Here is a 9,483-nt window from a genome sequence, read left to right on the forward strand (position 1 = left end):
GAGCTCTCCAGGAGCATTCGTAGATTTGCCCTGCAGCATGTCGGATGCCGCACAGTTTTACCAGGCCGAGGAGGGAAACTCAATGGAGAAGCTGTTCTGGTCTTATTATACTGGGACCGAACACTCGATGCCTCTGAGCGACCAGCTGAAGCAACTGGTCGAGCTGCACAAGGCGGCCGAACAGGCCTTGAAGGGCTTTATAGTCCAGATGTGGCCTGGCGACGCCCTTCCCAACAGCTACTTCGGCCTGGTGAGGCGGCTTGTGGATGTCTGCCCATGGTTGGAAGTCATCAAGCGGTCCGTCTGCATCAAAGGTGCACGCCGGGCTTCCGCCCGTGCGAAGGTGCATTGGGCTAAGATGGACGCCGTGAAGCTGGTGAAGGACGGGCCGCCGGCGGGCAAGGAGCATCGCAACCCTGAGATGTACTATGAGGGTGTCCTGAAGGGTGCCCGTCTCATAGCGGACGAGTGTACAAAAGTTGTAATATTTGAGTAAACTTGCTCATGTAATCCTGAAGGGACGCTTGTTTGAATTTAAAATATTGCCTTCTGTTCGGCTGTTTATCAAGTCTGAGAGATGGCTAGTCGTCAGCTTCTGCCCCCATGCCACGAGTGCTAGGGTGTTCGGGATAAACCTGAGCACTCTTGTTCCCATTTTTGGGTCCTTCGAGGGAGGTTCTCAGCACAACGAATAAGGCAATCAGACTATAATGCGTTATCACTCTCACTTAGCCATAGAATTCTATAATTTTAAATTTCGGCGAAGCCCCTAGTGTTCGGAAGGCCGAATTCGGGGCGCTATACACGCCTTAAGCCGGACAGGGCCGACTTCTCGCTCTAAGCGGCATAAGTCTTTAGGGAATTGAAACCTCTCGAATAGTGACCAGTCTCTCGCCTTATCATGACAGTCAGTTTTAGCTTTCTCTACTGAGGTGCTTAGCCCAGCAGAACCGGGGCACAATCGCAGTAGTTCTCCCAATGCTACCTTAGCCGATATAGCGGAACGTAAGGTACCAAAACATGGGAGCCGGGCAAACCCAACTATTGACCCAAGACATGATTCGGAGCTGATGCATATAATGCTATAAGTTCGGGGTGCTGCACTTTCGAAAGTGTTCGGACCTCTCACGCCGTATTATGGGGTATGCTTAAGCTCCTAGCGTATTGGCCGTACCAGAGTGTACGGGTGCTAGATTTCATGAATGAACATATATATATATATATATATATATATATATATATATATATATATATATATAAATGAGGAATGCAATAATAGTCTTAATATTATGCATTGCTTATTCAAAAAGGTGTGTTAAAGCAGAATGATACAAGTAGTGCGATAAGTAAAAAGTAGGACTGTTTGACATGTCCCTTCCAAGGGCAAGCTGAGGAATAATATTAAAGCAAATATTTCACTCGTTATCGTAATCCACCTGGGAGTTCCGTGGTGTGACGTAGTTTTCTGCCTCCTTGGTTGCTGCATCATGTGTTCGGCAATCATGCTGCAGGACAAGGTTTCCAGAGATTAAAGTCCTGAAAGAGAAAAATAACAAAGCGGGAAGCCCCTAGTGCGGTTAAGCCACGTCTTGGAGCGTGCCGTAGTCGTGCCCCCTCCCTACCTGTGCCCATGGTATTTTTAATGCGTAATTATGTATGCGTGGCGCGGATTTCTCCATTTGGCTTGGGCCGGAGTGGGGGCCGTATTGCTATGCGAGCTCGGAATGTGCCAGGCGGTCCTGTTGCCGATTACCTCGGGCGCGCTTGAAGGTGTTCGGGTCCTTAATCGCCAAACTAGTGGATTTCCTTAAGAGGCTGCCTTGCGCTTCTGCTGCGAGGGCCGCGGTATGCTCCTCCGTTTGGAGAGAGCGCTCTGTGTTTCCGTTAACTGTAATGACCCCCCGAGGTCCTGGCATCTTGAGCTTGAGGTATGCATAATGCGGTACCGCATTGAATCTCGCAAAATGCGGTTCGCCCGAGCAGTGCATGATAGCCACTGCGGAACGGGATTATATCGAAGATTAGCTCTTTGCTTCGGAAGTTATCCGGGTATCCGAAGACCACTTCTAGTGTGGCTGAGCCTGTGCAATGGGCTTCTACACATGGTATGACGCCTTTAAAGGTCGTTTTTGTGGGTTTGATCCTTGAGGGGTCTATACCCATTTTGCGGATTGTGTCCTGATAAAGCAGGTTCAGGCTGCTGCCGCCATCCATAAGGATTCGAGTGAGGTGAAATCCGTCAATGATTGGGTCTAGGACCAGTACGGCGAATCCTCCATGACGGATACTAGTGGGATGGTCCCTGCTATCGAAGGTGATCGGACAGGAGGACCATGGGTTGAACTTTGGGGCGACTGGCTCCAACGCATATACGTCCCTGAGCGCACGCTTCCGCTCCCTCTTGGGGATGTGCGTTGCATATATCATGTTCACCGTCCGCACTTGTGGGGGGAACCTCTTCTGTCCTCCGGTGTTCGGCTGCCAGGGCTCCTCCTTGTCGTCGCTATGTGACCCCTTATCTTTATTTTCGGCATTTAACTTGCCGGCCTGCTTGAAAACCCAACAATCCCTGTTGGTGTGGTTGGCCGGCTTGTCGGGGGTGCCGTGTATTTGACACGAGCGATCGAGTATGTGGTCCAAACTGGATGGGCCCAGAGTGCTTCTTTTGAATGGCTTTTTCTGCTGACCGGGTTTAGAGCCTTTGAATCCGGCATTAACTGTCGTATCCTCGGTATTGTCGTTGTTAATGCGGCGCTTATGTTTGTTGCGACGTGACCTGCCGTTGCCGTACTTGGTATCTGAAGTACCATGGTTCTTTGATATGTTATTGCTGCAAGCCAACCAGCTATCCTCTCCCGCACAAAAGCGGGTCATGAGTGTCGTGAGGGCTGCCATAGATTTCGGCTTTTCCTGGCCAAGGTGCCGGGCGAGCCATTCGCCATGGATGTTGTGCTTAAAAGTTGCTAGGGCCTCTACATCCGGACAATCGACGATTTGATTTTTCTTTGTTAGGAACCATGTCCAGAATTGCCTGGCCGATTCCTCTGGCTGCTGAATTATATATGTGGCTCAAGTCATCGGCATCTGGTGGTCGCACATAAGTGCCCTGAAAGTTGTCGGGGAATGCGGCTTCCAGATCTTCCCAATAGCCAATGGACTCTGTTGGCAAGCTGTTGAGCCAATGCCGAGCTGGTCCTTTGAGTTTGAGTGGGAGGTATTTAATGGCGTGTAGATCATCACCGCAGGCCATGTGGATATGCAGGAGGAAATCCTCGATCCATACCGCAGGATTTGTTGTGTCATCGTATGATTCTATATTTACGGGTTTGAAACCCTCTGGGATTTGATGATCCATTACTTCGTCTGTGAAGCATAAGAGGTGTGCGGCACCTCTATACTGGGCTATATCACGACGCAGCTCAAATGAGTCTTGCCCGCTGTGTTCGCCCCGGCCGGACTTACTTTTACTATATCCGGCATGACGATTATCGCCTCGCATAGTGGCGCGCCCTCATGATCCATAGATCGATCTTGCATGTTTTGCTTTGTCCTCCAATATGTCTCGCATGTCTCGCGTATTTCCCCATGCCTTTTTATTTGAATGGCGTTGGGGTGCGGGCTGAGTTTTTGGCTGGAATGCCTCTCTGTCGCGGCCGCTAGGTGGCCGATCAGCCGCGTCATATGCCAGGGATGTAGATTTTGGTGCTTCCTCCTCCAGTTGGGGTATCAACCTGCATTTTGGGTAACTCTTGGAGGGGCGTTCGAGTTTATATTCCTCGGTCGCAAGGACTTCAGTCCATCTGTCAGCTAGCAAATCTTGATCAGCTTGAAGCTGCTGCTGCTTTTTCTTAAGGCTATTTGCCGTGGCTATAAGTCGACGCTTGAAGCGCTCTTGTTCGACGGGATCCTCTGGCACGACTAATTCGTCATCGTCAAGGCTTGCCTCGTCTTCGGAGGGAGGCGTGTAATTATCATCCTCCGCCTCTCCATCTGCCGCTCTCTCAGGAGGGATGGCTTCTCCATCCTCCTGCTCTAAATCTTGCTGGAGGGGATTGTTGCCATCTTCGGCACTGTCCGGAGTGCTATTATCTCCTGTACTGGTATCACCACTTTTGCCTTGGCGGGACTTAGAGCGGCGCCGCTGACGTCGGTGCTTGGGTTGCTTATTGGAGGGGTCATCCTCCGTTGTCTCGTCACCATTGCCTTCTTTGGGTGTGTCCACCATGTATATATCGTATGATGAGGTGGCTGTCTAGTGCCCTGCGGGCAGTGATTCCTCTTCGTCTCTTGCATCGTCATCCATACCGTCGATGTCTTCGGAGTCGAAGTCGAGCATGTCGGTTAAGTCATCGACAGTGGCTACTAAGTGGGTGGTGGGTGGGCGGCGAATTTCTTCGTCATCCGCATCCCAATCATGCCGGACATAGTTCGGCCAGGATCCTCCTGACAAGGAGAGAGACCTTAATGAGTTCAGTATGTCGCCGAATGGCGAGTGCTGAAAAATATCCGCGGAAGTAAACTCCATGATCGGCGCCCAATCCGATTCGATAGGAACGGGCGCAGGCGGTTCGGAGTCCGTGGCCGGAGAAGGATCCGACAGTTTGACAACACGGCTCTCGTGCAGGGTAAGGTTGATATTCAGCTCGATTGCCGCTGAGGATACGGCCTCCGTGACGGGGTCTATCCACCCGTCCATGGATGGCGCAACTGACTCCGAATTGAGACTCGGAGCGGCTGCGAGTGCGGTCTCCTGAATACGGTCCGATGGCAGAGCTAAATCGTACTCATCGTGACCGTGTGGTGCACAAGGCAAGGGCTCGAATTCGTCGAAGATCAAGTCTCCGCGGACATTGGCCGTGTAATTTAAGCTTCCAAACCTGACCTGGTGGCCAGGGGCGTAACTTTTGATCTGCTCCAGATGGCCAAGCGAGTTGGCCCGCAGTGCGAAGCCGCCGAACACAAAGATCTGTCCGGGGAGAAAAGTCTCACCCAGGACTGCATCGCTATCTATGATAGTCGGAGCCATCAAGCCTAACAGCGATGACACAGAGGAAATCTCAATGAAAGCACCAATGTCGGTGTCAAAACCGGCGGATCTCGGGTAGGGGGTCCCGAACTTTGCGTCTAAGGTGGATGGTAACAGGAGACAGGGGACACGATGTTTTACCCAGGTTCGGGCCCTCTTGATGGAGGTAAAACCCTACGTCCTGCTTGATTTATTCTTGATGATACGAGTATTACAAGAGTTGATCTACCACGGGATCAGAAAGGCTAAACCTTAGAAGCTAGCCTATGGTATGATTATATGTTGTCCTACAGACTAAAACCCTCCGGTTTATATAGATACCGGAGGGGGCTAGGGTTACACAAGGTCGGTTACAAAGGAGGAGATATCCATATCCGTATTTCCTAGCTTGCCTTCCACGCCAAGTAGAGTCCCATCCGGACACGGGACGAAGTCTTCAATCTTGTATCTTCATAGTCCAACAGTCCGGTCAAAGGATATAGTCCGGCTGTCCGGAGACCCCCTAATCCCGGACTCCCTCAACGACGATGATGATGAGGAGGAATGGTCGAACGAAGAGGAGGAGGACGACGACATCAATGACGATGACGACGACGGCGACGATGAAAAGACAACGGTCAGTGGCAAGAAGCGTCCTCGCCAAGATGATGTCACGGGGCCATCCAACAAGAACTACATTAGAAGAAGGACTAAATTAAAAGACTGTATATATCTTTGTTTATCTTGTCAATCTCATCGCAGACGGTTAGTAATATGTATTCGACAGAGATCTTCTACATTATCGCCAACAGGTTGGTTCCTTGAACTTTGTGCCCTGACGAGCACATAATTCACAAAAAAAGACCGTATGGGCTGTCTATAATGATCGCACAAAATTCTGATTACCGACCTGTTTGTCGGGTATCACACACATCTTGTTACACCGAATCGTTTGTGTTCACCTCACTCATCGAAAATGGTTCATCGGAGTGAACTGTATGCCGTATATCGCACACACCTTTATCTGGCTGCCCGTTTCTGTTGTTCTGTCTCATCGCAAACAGTTCGTGCAGATCAACCGCATGCCCCTCATCACACATGCAACTATAATCTAAACCGTGTTTGATGTATCATTCCTCGCGAACGTTTTGCATCATTTCTGACAGTTTTCATACAACACCGTTTGCGATTATTGCTTCGCACATAGTTTCTCGAAGGGTCTCTGATCGTAGTGCCGCGTTAGCAGCATCCCACAGTAGTGATTGGTGACCTTAATTGAATGTGGGCTCTTTAAAACTAAGGAACATAATGTTATAGAGGATGAGGAACATACCACTTCAAACACGTATACACACCACATTTACAAACATACTCAGATGCATGCATAGGCACACATATATGATAACCACACATACATGATAACCACACATAATAGTTAGAACATACCACTTTGAACAAGCAACAATCATAGTAACTGCACATTGCTATAATCTGAGGCAAATGCATTGATACATTACATTTTTGGGATCATGACAAACCCTTCATCATGCTTGGGGCACTTCGCCACCACTTCTACGCTGGAAAGGTCAAATACGATGACCCTAAAACATGATTCGGTCACGACCTTGATGGTAAGGAAGTGCCTGATCTTCAGCTGGTGAGCTATGGCGAAGCTGGCCTGCCCTTCATCCGTGATAAGCCTCTCATTGACATTCCGGAGCTTGACTCTCTAATTGCGCCCGGTGTTCATTCTCAAAACGACCTCTACTGGGATGGTGATCATGTGTGCACGGAAGGCATCGGGGATCGAAACTAACTCCAACCTAGGTGCTAAAATCACCTTGCAGAAGTGTGTTGGACCTACGGACTCATGAAAATGATGATTATTTTTCAAACCAGAAGGTGTAGGTTGTAGATGAACGAGAAAGCTTGAGGTGGAGTGGGGAGTAAACTTATCACCACCAACTCTAGTCCTATACGAGGCCTAGTGTGTTTGTCGATAGTAAATCTAGTGGCCCATTGTGAAATGTATATCATTTCCTTATACGTTGGGATGTGGATTCTAAAAAAAGGTGTGAATGTTCTTACCATCGTTGTCCTCCTTCTCCTCCTTCTCGCGGAAGTACCGGTCGAAGACGCGGTAGGGATTCACCCTGATCTGCTCGTTGCCGGAGCTGTCCTTACCATCATTGTCCCCCTTCTCCTCCTTTGGTGGTAGTCTGGCTATGGCACAGACCGCTCGATTCTGCTCTCAGGCGAGGGCGCACGTGTTCCTCCGTTGCCGCTTCTTCACAATGCTGGCGCAGATGGCTTCCTCTTCTGTGACCGCCCGCGCCACCGCATCAGCCGCCGCCACCGCCATGTCGGCAGCGAGACGGGCCTTGGCTGTTTATCCTCTCCTTCCCATGGCGGGCAGACTGGTCCTGGTGGGACTCATAGTCCGCCCAACCGGTGATGGGGAAGGAGAGATTTTCCGGCTGCCGGGACCGGGATGATCCAGCCCCAGAGGATCCGAGCGCCCTTGAACCAACGCTATGTAGTCGCGCCGGGTAAATCCTGCCGTCAGTCGGGCGATGTCCTTCCGGGAGCAGCGGAGTGCAATGCGGGCGGCCATTGCCTCCTCCAACCCGCACGGAATGACACTTCAGTCGACGGATCCGGACTGGTCGGAGTCTGATCCGCTGCTCGCATGCCGGAGACGGCCGGAGATCGCCGGACGGGAGCATGGGTGGCGGAGGGGAGTGGAGTGAAGTGGCTAGGGTTTGATCCGGCGAGCAAATGGGGACGAATATATGTGGGGTCGGCTGGGTCAGCGTGAGTCGGGTCTGACATGGCGGACGCGCCCGAGCACCCCATTATCCGCCTCATATTTGAACGGGATATGAGAGGTGCCGGTAAGCCCGGGCGTTTAAGGCCCGTTTGAAGCGCTCGTCTAGGTCGAAATCGTGACCGGTCAGTGATCGGGCGGCTCTCCCGGGCGTATGAGACGGATTTGGGACGCCCGGCTGTAGATGCTCTCGCCATAAAAAAGAAATGACGTGAATGCCACAAGCATGTCCACTTGTTAAAGAAGTTCTCCCAAAAAGGTGTCAACTGCCAAACCAACAAACGATACAAGAGAAACAGAAAGCATGCCCCTGGTATTGACTCATTAATTCAACTATTTTCTTGCACATTAAAAAAAACTATTTTCTTGCAGAATCTGTGGTCAGCAAAAGTCGGCCGAACTATCAGTTTGCGTCAACTTTTCTTGGCTTGAAAACCAAAACTAGTTGCATGGAAAAGAGCAATGCACGATAAGCAGATCTCCAATTCTCAACTATCTCAAGTCACTCAACTCCCTTTATGCATACTCCAACGAACGAACCGTGGGTCAAAACCAGCAGGATCTTCCCTGGTATTGTAAAGTCACATTTATTTATTTATTTATTCGGTTTTGCTGAAACTCAGCTAGCTGAGTTTTAGTTATGGTCTCATTCACGTACACATTCGTTGGATCAAAAATCGCATAGCGATTCGTGCATGTCCCAGCGAAGTTGTCCTCGGCCTGTTTTTTCTCGGTTGTTTGTTATGTCGTGTTGGTGGCCCGTCGCAGCCCGTTAGGTCCTCCCGTTGTTGCTCCAAGAAGAGGTAGCGATGCTCCTTCTTTAGTTTTCAGGGATAGCGATGCTGCCCTTGTTTTTTTCTCAGGGGTAGCGACGCTGCCTTGTTTCATTATGTGTTTTTTTTAAATTATTTGGATTGCTTACCACATGTTTCATGTGGTTTGTTTCATTATGTGTTAGTCACTTTATATATGTGTATCGGGCCATGTTAGCCTTTTCTCCTTTGTTTTTTTCCCAACATTTTCTTTTATTTGCCTTTTTTGTTTTTCCATTTTCAGCTTTACTTTTATTTTTTCAAAATATTATTTTTTATTTCTTTATCGGTTTTGCTAGCTGAGTTTTAGTTTGCAAGTATTCATTGTATCCGTTGGAATTTTTTTCTGTCATGATTTGTGCTTTCCTTACTTTTTGTGAGGGGTTCTTGTGCTTTCCTTACTTTTTGTTAGGGGTTCGTGCTTTCCTAGCTCGCAAGGTTGTCCCGGTGGTATGTGGTCCTTGTTGGCTTTTTATCTGCCACGGGTTGTTTTCTTCTGTTTTTCCCATCCATTTTCGACGGTTGACGTTTATAGCGCGGCATTGGCCCGTTATCTCAAGCCTGCTTACCGTTGTTCATATCCCCACTTCCCTGCCGACGTTTTCTGATCATCCCTCAAGATACCAGAGTGAGCAGAGAGAGGGGAGATCGTTGATTTTCCAAGGCATGTCACAACTCCCATGTTTTTCCAATGTCGATCACAATTTGCATAAGATTTTTATTTTTATTTTTCAAGTTTTTTTTCTTGTTTTTAATTCCTTTTTTGTGTCATGTTTTTCTTTCCTTTTTAGAAAAATAAAAGATATAAAATGACATGCTCGAGGGTGCCACGACAAGTG

This window comes from Triticum aestivum, chromosome 7A (assembly GCF_018294505.1).
Source record: "Triticum aestivum cultivar Chinese Spring chromosome 7A, IWGSC CS RefSeq v2.1, whole genome shotgun sequence".
Taxonomy (NCBI): Eukaryota; Viridiplantae; Streptophyta; class Magnoliopsida; order Poales; family Poaceae; genus Triticum; species Triticum aestivum.